This window comes from Ictidomys tridecemlineatus, chromosome 1 (genome assembly GCF_052094955.1).
Source record: "Ictidomys tridecemlineatus isolate mIctTri1 chromosome 1, mIctTri1.hap1, whole genome shotgun sequence".
NCBI classification, from domain to species: Eukaryota; Metazoa; Chordata; class Mammalia; order Rodentia; family Sciuridae; genus Ictidomys; species Ictidomys tridecemlineatus.
The window spans coordinates 49,913,852-49,928,173 of NC_135477.1; positions in this window are offsets into that span (position 1 = coordinate 49,913,852).

Genomic DNA, 14,322 nt, shown 5'->3' on the forward strand with positions numbered 1-14,322 from the left:
GGGTGAGTTAAAGACTCAGTGGGGAGTCTTTTTGCAAATGAAGCTGCTTTTTGAAATGGAAATACTAACAATACAATGTATTACAGCCTTTCAAAGAAGCTTTCAAAATTTGTTAGCTGCGAGCACCCTGAGGAACAAATATAGTGACTTCTACAGACCGGACACTGAAGCCCAGAGAGCCCAGTAATCCTTCCATCAGCCTGGGGCTTTCAAGTCTGATTCACAATTGGAATCAGGGGCTTGGGCTGTAGCTCAACAGTAGAGTTTGAGGTTAGCATGCACGAGGCCCTGGTTCAATCCCCAGCGTGCACCTGTGCTCACACACACACACAAACACACACACACACACACACACACACACACACACACACACCCCAAATTGGAATCACTGGGGGAGGTCATTTCCACAAGCCCAATCTGAATGACTGGGCAGGTTAGGTGTGATCCTATTATACAGAATTATCTGGGTAATTCTGTGCTCATCTTTAACACAGACATGACTGTTGATCTCTTGGACAGAAAAACAGGGCCTGGAATGAAAGCTGGGTAGCTCGCCGGACTATCAAAGAGCCTCCTTGTGGAGGCAGGGTGGGTTATGGGTGGGTGAGGGCATACAGCTGCGGAGACAAGGCCCACACATGACAATAGTGAGCTCACAGATAGCCAATTCTGTTGGAGTCTTAAGTTCACAAGAAGTCATTTCCTCTGGGGACAGGACAGAGGTAGTGTTAACCCCACAAAGGGTTGGCTTGATAAACCACTCATGCCCACCGACTGGAAAAACAGCTTTAGGATTCTGCAGACCCACGTTTATTCCCAGCAATAGCAAAGGTCCAGACAGCCCAGGAGAATAACCCAGCTTTCTTGTCTCGTTGCCTGAGGGACACAGCCAGGTTTAAAACCTCGTCCTTCTATCTCTTCCTTAACCTGTGGTTCTCTGGAAACCCCTCTGTTCTTGGTAACAGCTTTCTGCCAGTTTACTTCCATCCTGGGACAAAATCCTCGAAAGAAAGCAATGAAGTGGGAGGAGGGATAGGCAGCCCCCTCTTTAGTTAGTACCTGAACCTAAGCTAAATGGCTGGCCACTTCCTGGAGGCCAGGCCAGGCCCTGTGGGTCAGGGACAGAAGTTAGTAGGCTGTAGCCTTGATGCAGTCCCCAGGAAGCATAGCATGTCTTTGAAGCCCAGTGTTTTTATAAAAACAAAAAACAAAAAAAAAACCAATACAACTCTGCATTCTATTTTATATTTTATCTGTTAATTTTAGTAGCAAACTTTTAAATTACTAGGGACATGAATCTCTCCCAGCAAAAATATTTTAATAAAAAGAAACACTGTGTTTATCCTGTGGCTTTATGAAGTTTTGAGATTTTCATAACCCAGTTTTGAAATTCAGAGCTACAGAATCTCAAAGGCCTCTTCAACCTCCACAAGGACCATAGCAAAGGAAAAAGATATGACAAGTTCAGTGGACCTGCTGTTCCCCAAATTCCAGGCCAAAAAAAGAATAAGAAAAAAAAAATGACCAGGCCTGGCCTGCAGGGGGTTCACAGTCAGGGGTCTGGAGGAGGCCTACCCTACTGGAGAAGGCATTTACAGAGGGCTCAGCACTTTTTGAGGGTTTCCAACTGTCAAATATCAAAGGGGGAAGAGGGAAAGGATGGACTTTGTTCCTCCAGCTAGAGAGCTGGGGGTGACGGCAAGGATGATCAGATGTCACGGTGTGGGCAGCCAGAATCCAGTCTTACAGATGGCCTAGACAGCCAAATGAGCTTACTTTCTTTCTCTCCTTTTTTTCAGAGAAGAAACTGTGTGTGTGTGTGTGGGGGGGAGGGTTGGTCCAGCCCCTGGGTTTCCCAAAGGGCTCTGGTGAGTAGACCAGATTAGGATGCTTCAGCACAGACAATTAATTGCTCTCCCTTTTAGGACTCTGGCAGTAGAGTGAACTTTAAAGATTTTAAATGTTAGGGCCAGCAGGCCTGGGGAGTACCCTGTCCCCACTCTACTGATGAGGAGCTGAGCTGCAGGGCAGGGAGCCTTAGGAGATGCAGTTAGGCCTCAAGTTAGGCTTCAGGAGTTTGGCTTTCCCTTCCTGGGAACTCCTTCCTCACCCCTTTGTCAAACCTCTAACCTCACCCCCGAAATGCATTTTTATCTCCAGTGACCTTAGAAGTCAAAGGCTTGGGAAACTCAGGTCTATGCAAAAAGCAGCAGCCCAGGGTCTACATTCTGGACCTTTCTTTGGAATTCTTGAACTGGCAGTTGGTAGGAGCTGCCAGTCCCACCTGGCAATTTTGCCACCTCCTCACAAAGCTCTTGAACCCATATGGGGCTCTCCACGTTTTTAAAAAAACACTTTCATATTCTTTAGGATTTTTACACCTCTGCTAATAAAAGTAATATTTATGTAGCATATGTAGGAAGGTCAGGGATCATCAGTGTTATTTTACAGGTGAGAAAATGAAGAAAGTTCAGATAGGTATGGTGACTTGCCTAAGGTCACACAGCCAGTCAGCAGGCTAGAGCTGACTCTAGACTTAGGAGAATCTCCTGATCCTTGGCCACCAAGGCTCTTAGTTATGAGCCAAAAGGTAATGTAAAGGCCGGAGGTGGTGGGAGTGTTGAATGGGGCGCAGAACAGGTAGAGTGGACACTTGCAATCCTATGCAGTTATTGACACAAAAACTTTCTCTGGGGTTGGCTCTTGTTTTATCTGATCAAGTTCTTCCTCCTCTTGGAGAATTCAGCAGGGCCCAGCAGTGCTGACTCAAATGGCTAGGCAGATTGACACCCAGGGGTTTCCCTCTGGCCAGACACCTTCAGTTCCAGAAGTGACAGTGATTCTCTCACCACATCACCCTCCCAGAATCCTCTCCTTGAGGACTCTGGCGCCCCACAGCAAGGGCCATCTGGGAAGTGGTGAGAAGAGGGGCCCCTTCTGGCTCCAGCTGTTCCATTTATAACCCACAAAGGGACAGACTTTGACATAGGCACCCAGGAGCCACTGCTGATTTTATTGTATTTTAACTTAAAAAACAAATGCAGAAGCCGGTCCTGGTGGCGCATGCCTGTGACCCAGCTACTGGGGAGACAGAGAAGGATGATCCCAAGTCCGTGCCCTGGCTAAGCAATTTAGGGAGACCTCGTCTCAAAATAAAAAATAAAAAGGATTGGGATGTAGCTCAGTGGTAGAGGACCCCTTGGGTTCAATTTCCAGTATCCAAACCAAAACAAAAATGTAGAGAAACACAAAACTTTTAGGGTCGGCTCTGGGAACTGGTGCCCCCAAGAGCGAACCCCACTTCCCTGCGGTCTGCAGTGGCTCGTCTGGGGCCAGCGGGGGATCAGGGCAGGGAAGACCCCCAGGTCCCTCTCCCCTTCCCCCCACAGGCGAGGTGCGCTCTCAGGGGAGCCGGGCCGCTGAGGTGACAGATGCGGAGCAGCTGACTTGGGGGAGGGGTCGTTCCCCACCACCCCCTGCTGGGGGGAAGCGAGAACGTGACTTGGAAAACGTGCGTCTGGGGCGGTGGTGGGGGGGGACGGCGGGGTATAGAAGGCGAATGGGACGAGGAGAGGGGCGGGGCCGTCCCGACCCCGCCTTCCCGCGAGAGAAGGTAGGCTCCGCCCACCGTCCGGCCGAGATGCTGAGCTCAGCGCTTCTGCTGCGGCGGCGGCGGCGGCGGCTGGGTGGGGGCAGGGCGGCGAGGCCGGCGCCTTTCTGGAGAGGGCCGCGGAGAGGGCGAGGGCGAGGGGGAGGGGCGGCGGAGGAGGCCCTCGCAGCCCCGAGGCTGTAACGACGGGGTCCTGCTAACAAAGCCATCTCTGTTGGGGTGGGGGAGGCCTCCTGGGTGCACACACAACCTAAGGGGGGTGTGGGGGGGTTATCTGTGACTCACCCCAACCCCGACTTGGCCCTTCCGAGGGGCCAGCCGCGGTGCTCTCTGACCTCGGGATTTACTCGGTGGTGTTAGGGCGCAGGGTGCGGGGCCTGCCTCCATAGTGGGGCCGTTCAGCACCGCCCCGGCCGGCCGCCCCCAGCCTTGTAAAGAGCAGAGGAGCTTGGGAGGGGGAGCCAGCAAACCCTTTGTCCCCACCTGGCACAAATGGTTACCCAGGCCAAGTGGGTGGGGGCTATTTTTGAGCTGACCTACATACCTATTTGCCTCTTTATCTTTTTATTATCACACATGGTTATTATGGGAGCTTTTCTTTAGCACTTGGTGCAGCCTCCGTGTTTGCTGAGGGCTGCACAGCAAAGCGTGTTGCCTCACTCACCAGGAAGTTTTAAGAGTGTCTGGGCCTGGGAAGAAGGGCATCCACAGGCCTGCGGAAGCTTCCCCAAGCTCTTTGCCGGTGAAACAGCACCCCAGCCCTGAGACAGCAGACTCCAGAGCTGGGCGGCCCCGATTCAGATTTGGATCACACTGTCTCTGGGTTTTCCGGGGACTGCCTAAAGCTTGGGCCCTTTTGTTTTGCCAGGTTTGACCCTGTGGTCCTGCAGCCCCAACCTACAGGTTTCCTTTACAGATGCAGGGACAGAGGCCTAGGGAGGAGTGGGCAGACCTGGTTTGGGATTTGGTGCACTGATTGTAGAAACGCCTCTATTTTCTTAGGTCCAGGTAAAGAGAGCTCAACCTTTTGTTTGCCTTTGCTCAGCCTCTCTAGGGCCTCCCTCTCCGAACCTTTTAATAGCTCTCCTTTGCCTTTAGAGTAAGTCCCTCTCCTCGCCTCAGCCTAGCAAACCTCCAGGGCAGGCCCTTGCCTATCTCTAGGTTCGTCTCCCTCCCACAGCCTAGGAGGGGGAAATCACATATGGTTCTAATTATCTCCAAAAAGCTCTTAAATTTTTCATAAAGTACAGTATGCCTAGCTTTGTGTATACAGCTTTACACGGTAATATGTGTGCAAAATATATACAGCCACAGAAGGTGGATCATAAAGAGAACATCAACAAGTATAAGCATATAATTTACAGTATTTTTATCATGCTAAAGAGAGACAGACATATAGACCTGGAAGTGAGACTGGCAGAAGTAACAGTAGATTTCTATCTTGTTTTATCTGGTGCCCCATCTGGGGCAAGAAATCCTTGGCCCCTGAGGAGAGTGGGGGGAGGGGGATGCCTGCACACATTAACCTTTCTTTCATTGGGATTTTTCTTTCAACACTGATATAATTGGCTTTGCCCAGATTCCCTGTACCCTGAGGGATGCCATTCCTCTGTGGTCTCAATTCCCTTCCAGCTTGTTCCTACCATCACAACAATTACAGTCAGTCCTCCATATCCATGGATTTGACCAACTGTGGATTGAAAATATTCAGGAAAGGGGCTGGGATTGTGGCTCAGCGGTAGAGCGCCCCCCCCTAGCATGGGCGGGACCCGGGTTCGATTCTCAGCACCACATAAAGATGAAGGCATTGTGTTGTGTCCATCCACACCTAAAAAATAAATTTTTTAAAAAAGGAAATATTCAGGAAAGAGAAATCAAGTCTGTACTGCACAAGTACAGATGTTTTTCCCGAACAATATAGTATAACAACTATTTGCAGAGCATTATATTGTTAGGTATTGTAAATAACCTAGAGATGACTTAAAGTATATCAGAAATTAGGCATAATTTATTTTCAAATCTTATGCCATTTTATATAAGGGACTAGAGTGTGGGTGGGTTGTGGTATTAGCCGAGAATCTGGAACCTATTCTTCATGGATATCAAGAACAACTGTACTAGCTGAACACAGTCACACATGCCTGTAATCCCAGAGGCTCAGGAGGTTGAGGCAGGAGGATTTCGAGTTTGAAGCCAGCCTCAGCAACTTAGCAAGGCCCTAAGGATATGGCTCAGTGGTCAAGTTCCCTGGGTTCAATCCCGAGTTAAGAACAACTGTATTCCTCTCAGATGCCCTTCTCCCTGGCACCCACAGTGCCAGCTCATCTCTCTAGGCGAGGGTCCTTCAGAAAGCCCTCCATGAACAGATTTGGGAAGTCAAGTCCCCTTCCTGGGGAGTGAAGTACAGGGCGTCAAGGCCAGAGCAGGTGCAGCTGACATGGCGGCAGCTGAGTTGCTTTCTTCTCACTCATTAGCTTGTATTGGAATGATTATGTCCTGGGTCTGATGCCCCATCAAACTGAACTCCTTCTAGTGAACATATGTTTTAAAATGTTTAAACATCTCCCCATTCCCACATCACTCCCCTTCTACACACCCCTATCCCAGCGTCAGAAACCTATGGTACATGCATAGTGAGTATTTGATCCAGAATTGATGATCCAGAATTGAATGGAACTAGAACCTGCCAGTGACTCCAGGGCAATGTGGAATCAGCAAGAGATCGCCCCTGACAGTGGAGAACTCTGTTTCCAATGAACTTGGATAACATTTATTATTGTCATATAAAGTTAAAATTGAAAGGGGGATTTCCCTTATTGCACATTGGGGGAGGCTAAATGGGAAGTGCCAAAAGTGACACAGGATGGGAACCAGATCCCATGGTCTGCTGGCATCTCTCCATTGTGCCTATCATCTCTTCAGAGAGCCTTCCCTGGTGGTCCCCATCCTTCCCCTCCCTCATTTTCTTTCAAAGAACTCACTGCATTGGTAATTGCAAGTATGTTTATGTGTGTCTGATGCCTGACTTTCCCACTAAACTGCAAGCTGCGGGAGGCCAGGGGCTGTCTATTTCATCCTGAATCTGCCGCTGTCCAGCCCAGAGCTTCCCAATAAATATGCCGGAAAAGAAAGAATGAGTGAGTGTCCATGTAGCCTGAGGCCTAAGAACATTTCCCTGGGGTAGCAGCACTGAGACTGGCTCAAAAACTGCTGAGTTGACAGGCCTGGGGGGCACCTTGCCAGGAGCTCCAAGGCAACACCCTGCCTGGAGGAGGTTAAGCCTGGAGGAGGTAGACACCTAGAATTACCTTGACACCAGGGAGAAGTGTCACCTGGGAATGACAAATTAGAATCTAGTAGTGGTGTAGATAGAGGATTGCAGGTTTGAGACCCAGGGTGGTAGACTAATTAGATAGCTTTTGCAAAAATGGAAAACCACCTCAATGTCTCTGGTGGGAAAACAGATAAATAAAGGATAGTACATCCAACTAATGGAAAACTATCTGGTGTTAAAAAGGGAGAAGTAAACAAGACACAGTAGCACATGCCTATAATCCCAGCCACTCAGGAGGCTGAGTCAAGAGGATCGAAGTTTGAAAACAACCTCAGCATCTTAGCAACTTTGTGAAGCCTGTCTCAAAATAAAAGCATGAAAAGGGCGGAGGGTGTAGCTTAGTGGTAAAGCATCCCTGGGTTCAATCCCCAGTACTGAAAGGGGGAAATAAAAACAAGGGAAAGGTGACTGCTCGGGTGTATGTAGCTCAGAGGTAGAGTGCTTACCTAGCATGCCTGAGGCCCTGGGTTCCATCCCAGCACCTCAGCAACAACAACAGGAAAAACAAAATTAAAAAGGAGGGGAGAGGATATTTTTGAAAGATGTCCAAGATACACTTGGGTGAAAAGAACAAATCACAGAACAATTTGTACACTCTAATCCCATTCTGGAGGAAAAAAAGAACGTTCCCTTGAGGACCCTTGCTCTTAAACATGCCAATAGCCATCCAGGACACAGGGAGGCTGTGCACAGAGTTATCTCTGAGAGCTGGAGAGGCTTTTTTTTTTTTTTTTGGACCAGGGATTGAACTGGGGATTAACCACTGAGCCACATCCACAGCCCTTTTTTATATTTTATTTAGAGACAGGGTTTTGCTGAGTTGCTCAGGCCTTGCTAAATTGCTGAGGCTGGCTTTGAACTCATGATCCTCCTGCCTCAGCCTCCTGAGCCACTGGGATTACAGGCATGTGCCCAGTGCAGGAGCAGCTTTTACTTTTACTTTACACCTTCTGCTCTGTTGGATTTTTACCATGAACATATATGACTTACATCAGATTTTTTTTATGGGGGTGGGGGAGGCTAGGGATGGAACCCAGGGCCTCGCACATGCTGGGTAAGCACTCCACCACTGAGCTGCATCCCTCTTCACAGCTTTTTCCCCAGCTCTCCCAGGACTGAGGGCGATGGGAAAAGAGGTGGGGTGACTGTAACAGTGGAGGCCTAGTGAGAAGTACTGCAGAGAGGGGAAACTGACAGATGGACAGGCGCCTAGAGGTGTGGGACATGGGAAGCATAGTGCAGTGTTGGAGAGGCTCATTTGAAGTGTCTGACCTTCTCTGTGCCAGTGACCCTGTGCTGAATCCAAGTCCAAGGCCAGGAAACTTTGACATTTGAGGAAGAAGGGCTAGGAAGGGAAGAAAGTCGACCTTTAGGACCCCACGGATTCCCTGGCCGTCAGCACCGTCCTTCGGTACAGGCCGTTCTGGCTGCGGCAGGGAAACAAACAAACCCGGGAGGGGCGGGAGCCCAGGCAGGGCGGGAGGGGACTGAGCTTCAGCAGTGGCGGTGAGGGCCCTCCTCATGCTGGTTTTGTGGCTGCCCGCCTGCAGGCCAGGCTAGCATCCAGGCCCAGGGTGAAAGGCCAGGACTTCTGGCCCCTTCTGGAGGCTCAGCCCCTTCCCAGGACCTGGAGCAGAGGAAGCCAGAACAATGCTGTTCTTGGAGAGATGGGGGGAGCTCTGAGTGGGGGCTGGAGAAGGGTTTGGCTCAGATAAGCCAGTAAAAGCCAGCAGAAGGTCAAAGATAGAGGAATGTTCTGTGACTTCTAAGACAGCAGCTCATTTATCTCATAAACACTCGCTCAGAGCTCCAATCCAGTTGTATATTGCCCTGCACAGAGCTGGATAGGGACCTGCAGGGGGACTGTGCTGGGAGTCTTGTCGCCAAGGTCTTTCTGTGAAAGCCCCCCCACCCTCCCCATGAGCTGCTGAGGTTCATCGTGTCTATTTAGTTTATTTATTTTTTTCTATTTTTTTAGAACCTTCTAAAGAGATATTTGTTCAAAGCAAGAAACTGAGGCTGGGCAGGATGGTACCTTGCATGATCACTGGTGCGAAGCGTTCAAACTGGGATTCCTACCTGGGTGTGCCTACAGCCCACTTGTAATTTGGTTGCTTGGAGCTCAGAACACATTTTCCCATTGAGACAATGCTGTAAGTGGTGGTTTGGCTGCCCTGGTGGCCTGGCTTACCCGGGGGACAGCCAGGATTAATTCTATGTTTCACTGTGATTGTGGAGGAACCAGGCTTCTGTGGGCTCGCCTGGAACCCACAGGAAAGGGAAGATGCATTGGAGGGTGTGCCCAGCTGGGAACTCTTGCCTTTCCTATAGCATCTGACTCAGGGCAAGCAGGGCGTATGGTGGCTCAGGAGCACTTGTCCATTTCCAGGGCATTGCCAGCAAGCTTTGGAGGTTCTTCTGGGGCACGGGCAGGTTATGAGACAGAGAGTGCGACCTGAGAACATGCATTAGGTTTTCAGACTCTGGAAATCTTGAGTCCTTTCTCTTTCTTTCTTATACTACCTCTCCATACAGTCATCTTCTATCTTCTTCCTCTGGATGGAGCACAGAAGGCAAGGTCTAGGGCTCGGGGCAGCTACTATGAGAAACTAGGATCAGACCAAGTTTTACAGTGACTTCAGGGCAAGCATTCATTCAGCCATTCAACAGACATTTTCCGTGGATGCACTGGGAACTATGCTCATTCCTTCATGGAGCTTCTGTAGGTCAAAGAATCCTGAACAGGAATGACTATGGGTCTCAGACCCGGAATCTCAGCATTGGAAGGAATCTTTTTATAGACAGGAATTGTAGTCATTCATTAGTTCAAAAAGGCATGGGCTATTCTAAATACCAAAGATCCATAAATCCTGAACACTGAGGTCTAGAGAGGTGGGAAATGATTTGCTTAGTATCTTACTCCAAGGTCCTAGTGCCTGGACCAGAACCTACCCCATCCAGTGTCTCCCCTTGGCCTTCCTGTCTAAGTGTGTCCCAGCCATCTTTTAGGATTTTCCATGGTCCCCACCACTGGGGCCTGAGGCCTAAGGACAGACCACAGAGAAGCAGTGGATTTCTTTCTACCTAGAAATAATATGCCTGGGTGCTCCCCTGGAGTGAGGAATGAGGAATTTTCTTGCTGCTGGAGTTCAGAAGACTCCAAAGACTTTCCTCAGTTCTCCCAATGAACCACTTGCTTTCTAAATCTAGGTCTTCTGAAGCACTTTTAGCTTAGCTTGAACTGTTCTCCCAACCCTCCATCTGGTGAGTGTGTGTGTGGTGTGTGTGTGTGTGTGTGTGTGTGTGTGTGTGTGAGAGAGAGAAAGAGAGAGAGAGAGAGAGAGAGAGAGAGAGAGAGAGACACTAAATATTAAACCCAGGGGCATTCTACTACTGAGCTACATTCCAGCTCCCCCTCCTTTTTTTTTTTTTTTTTTTTGAGACAGAGTCTCACTAAATTCCCAAAGCTGGCTTTGAAATTGTGATCCTCCTGCCTCAGCATCCCAAGTAGCTGGGACTACAGGCATGTGCCACTGCACCTGGCTCATTCTTTTTTTTTTTTTTTAAATTTTTTTTATAGCTGTAGATGGAGAGCATGCCTTTATTTATTTTTTTATGTGGTGCTGAGGATTGAACCCAGTGCCTCATACATGCTAGGCAAATGCTCTGCCACTGAGCTACAGCCTCAGCCTGACTCATTCTTTTTTTTTTTTTTTTTTTTTTTAGTTTTTCTGTGGACACAACATCTTTATTTTATTTTTTAATGTGGTGCTGAGGATCGAACCCAGCGCCCCGTGCATGCCAGGCGAGCGCATTACCGCCTGAGCCACATCCCCAGCCCTGACTCATTCTTTTTTAAAAATATATTTGAAGGGCTGGGGTTGTGGCTCAGAGAGAGAGCGTTTGCCTAGTATGCGTAGGGCACTGGGCTCAATCCTCAGCACCACATAAAAATAAAATAAAGATATTTATTTTATAAATATAACTAAATTATAAATATAACTATAACTAAAAAATAATAAATATTAAAAAATACATTTGAAAACAATTTTATTGAGATATAGTTTGCGTATAATAAACCTAAGCATATATGAAATATGCAATCTAAGTTTAATCTAAGTTTTTGTAGCTTGGAATATAATAATTGTCCACATAGCTAGGTACAGTGGTTCATGCCTGTAATCCCATCTATTCTAGAGGCTGTGGCAGGAGGATCAAAAGTTTGAGGTCAACCTCAGCAATTTAATGAGGCCCTGAGCAACTTAGCAAGACCCAGACTCAAAATAAACATTACAAGGACTGGGGATGTAGCTCAGTGTTAAAGTGCCCTGGGCTCAATCTCCAATACTCCCTCACAAAATATATATATATGGGTTAAAGTATGATGTTTCAGTACATGTATACAGTGTGTAAGGATTAGATCAGGTTAATTGGTATAATTAGCACCTTAAACATTTATAATTTCTATGTGTTAGAAACATTCAAAATCCTCTCCACTAGTTAATTTGAACTATGCAGTTAGTGGGTGTCAGCATGGCCACTGAGCTGTGCTGTACAATGTTAGAACTGACTCCTCACACCCACCTGCTCCCTTAGCCATGTTCTCTCCGTCCCTCTCCTTCCCCTCTGGGCCTTGGCTTAGACCTCTGCCTGGAGGAGGCTCTCCTGGCCCTCAGTGGCAGGTCTCCGCTCTGCGCTCATCCACAGCACTCCAGCCTTCCTAGCAGTACCAGGAGCCCTTGGCATTCTTTTTCTTTCTTTTCGCCCCTGGTGCTGGGGATAAACGCAGGGCCTCATCATGCCAGGCAGACTCTCCACCAGTGAGCTACGCCCCCAGCCCTTCTAATTTTTTATTTTGTGATAGGTTCTCACTGAGCTTCTCAAGTTGGTCTTCAACTTTGATCCTTCTTTCTCAGCCTCTCGAGTAAAGTCACTGAAATTACAGGGGTGCACCACCATTCCCAGCCCCTCGGAATTATTTTTTTTTTAAAAAAAATATGTATTTTTAAATTGTAGATGGACACAATATCTTCATTTTATTTATTTATTTATTTTTATGGGGTGCTGAGGATCAAACCCAGAGCCTCATGTATGCAAGACAACTACTCTACCACTGAGCCACAACTCCAGAATTATTCTTATTGGGTGTCTTTCTTTGTGCTAGACTGTGATCTCGAGGAGGGGCCTTCCTATGTTGCTGTCCTTGTTGGGGGCAACTGTGTGCGCATTCTCTGTCAGGGCCTGGTACATTGTAGGTGCTCAGTGCACAGTTAGTGAATGACCATGACCCATGGCTGGAGGAAAGGTCTTCTGGCGAGAGACTTTCCTTCAGGTCATTCAACAACTATTGATCCTATTGATCGGAGGGACTCTGCATACCCAAGGCCAAGGATGTGGTTGGCTACAAAGATTACTTGGAAAGAAAGGCCTACGGTCTGATAGGGGAATTTATAATCCAGAACATATTTTGAAAATTGCAAAACCCTTTAACAGCCAGAGAGCCTGTGGAGTGTGTGGTCTGGAGGTGGTTTGAGTGTGTCCCCCAGAGGTTCACGTGCTGGAAGCTTGAACCAGTGTGGGAGGGTGGGGGATCTTTAAGAGGTGGGGTCTAGTGGGAGGTAATCAGGTCGTGGGGACTCAACCTCATGATTAGATGAAGGAGCAAGGGTATTGTTATAAAGTGAGGTCATCCCACGTGCTCACCCCTTCTGCACAGGACTGATTCTATTTCCACTTCACTGCCATGTTGTAACACAGCCAAGGAGTGCTCTCCAGGATGCTGGCAACAGGCTGTTTAGACCCTCTAGCCACCAGAATGAGAGCTAAGTAAACTTCTTAGCTTTATAAGGTAGCCAGGCTCAAGTATTTTGTCATAACAATGCAAAATGGACTAAGACAGCCCCCATTTCCTCCTAAGCAATCCCCCTTCCCCTGCTGGCTCATTGAGTCTTGGCTTCTTGGATTGGAGCCCAGCAATGTCTTGAGTTCTAGGACCCTACACAGCACTGGACAATCTAGGGCCTCGTGTGGTAGCTACACAGAGGCTCATGGTGGCAGTTCGAGGAGTCATGCAGGCAGCATATGATCTAGGCTCTGGATCACCTGCCTGACTTTTAGCTGTTTTAGAGACTTCACTAAGAAAGCACCTATTGAAGCTGGATGTGGTGACGGATGCCTAGAACAGCTACTTGGGAGGCTGAGGTTTGAGGCAGGAGGATTGAGGCCAGTCTTGGCAACTTAGGGAGACCCTGTCTCACAATAAAGTAAAAAGGACTGGAGATGTAGCCCAGTGGTAGAGCATGCCTGGGTTCAAGCCTCAGTACCACTAAAATAAACAAAAAGCACCTATTGGGGGTGGAGTGTAGCTCAGTGGTAGAGCACTCGCCTAGCATGCACCAGGCCGTGGGTTAGATATCCAGCATTGCAAAATCAATAAATCAGTAAAACATTACAAAGTGCCTATTCTCAAACTTCTCTGGAGGGAAACCTTGAAGGCAAGGGCTCCTATTCATTTCAAGGGTTTGAAATAATGCCTCAAAATCAGTTACTCCTGAAGGGATAGGAAACCTGCATCCAGAAACCTCTACTAAAAAAATATTAACATTGGTGGATCCCTAATTTCCCTGACCCTCTGTCCTGTTATCGCAAAGATATTTTGTCACGAGGCACACGCAGTGTCCACATGCCACGTGCATGGCAGATGCTCTGGAAGTGTCAGATTCTAAGTGCTCACAGTCACTCAGGGCCTCCCCCACAGGGAGGCCACAGTGGAGAGGGCTCCCTTGGGTGCAGCAAGGGCTGAGGCTGGAGAGGCCCAGCACTAGGACCCAGGGGCCGAGTGTGGAGCCGGCTCAGCCAGAACAGTTCCCAGCCAGAACACAGTGTTCTCGCTGTACCCACAGGAAACCCCAAGAAGAGGGCTGCCCATGGCTGCTGCTGGGCGTGTGCTCTCTCAGCCTTTTATTCTTTTTCCTAACCTCAGTCCCCACTTTCACATCCTGTAACCTGCAAAGCTGCCCGCCCCACCCGGCTGGGCTGGTCCCAGGCCCCAGGAGAGCACTCAAGGCAGGAAGCCCAAGACCTTGCCCGTGTCACCATCTTCAGATGAGACCCATGGCTCCTAACCTTGGTTTCCTGAATGGACCTGTGTGATGGAAACTCTGTGCTGTGCAGAAGGCAGACAAAGCTGCGCTCCTAGCCTTGGCCAGGGTCTTGGCCCCAGTGCAAGGGAAACAGCTGATGGTGCAGGGCCACCTCCTCCCTTCCTCCCCCGAGGCCAGGCCCCACCTGGGTGGGGGTGGGTCCCCACGGCCGCTGCATAAATCAGAAGGAACTTGGAGCTGTCCTGGAAACCAGAGCCAAGTTTGCTGCAGAACAT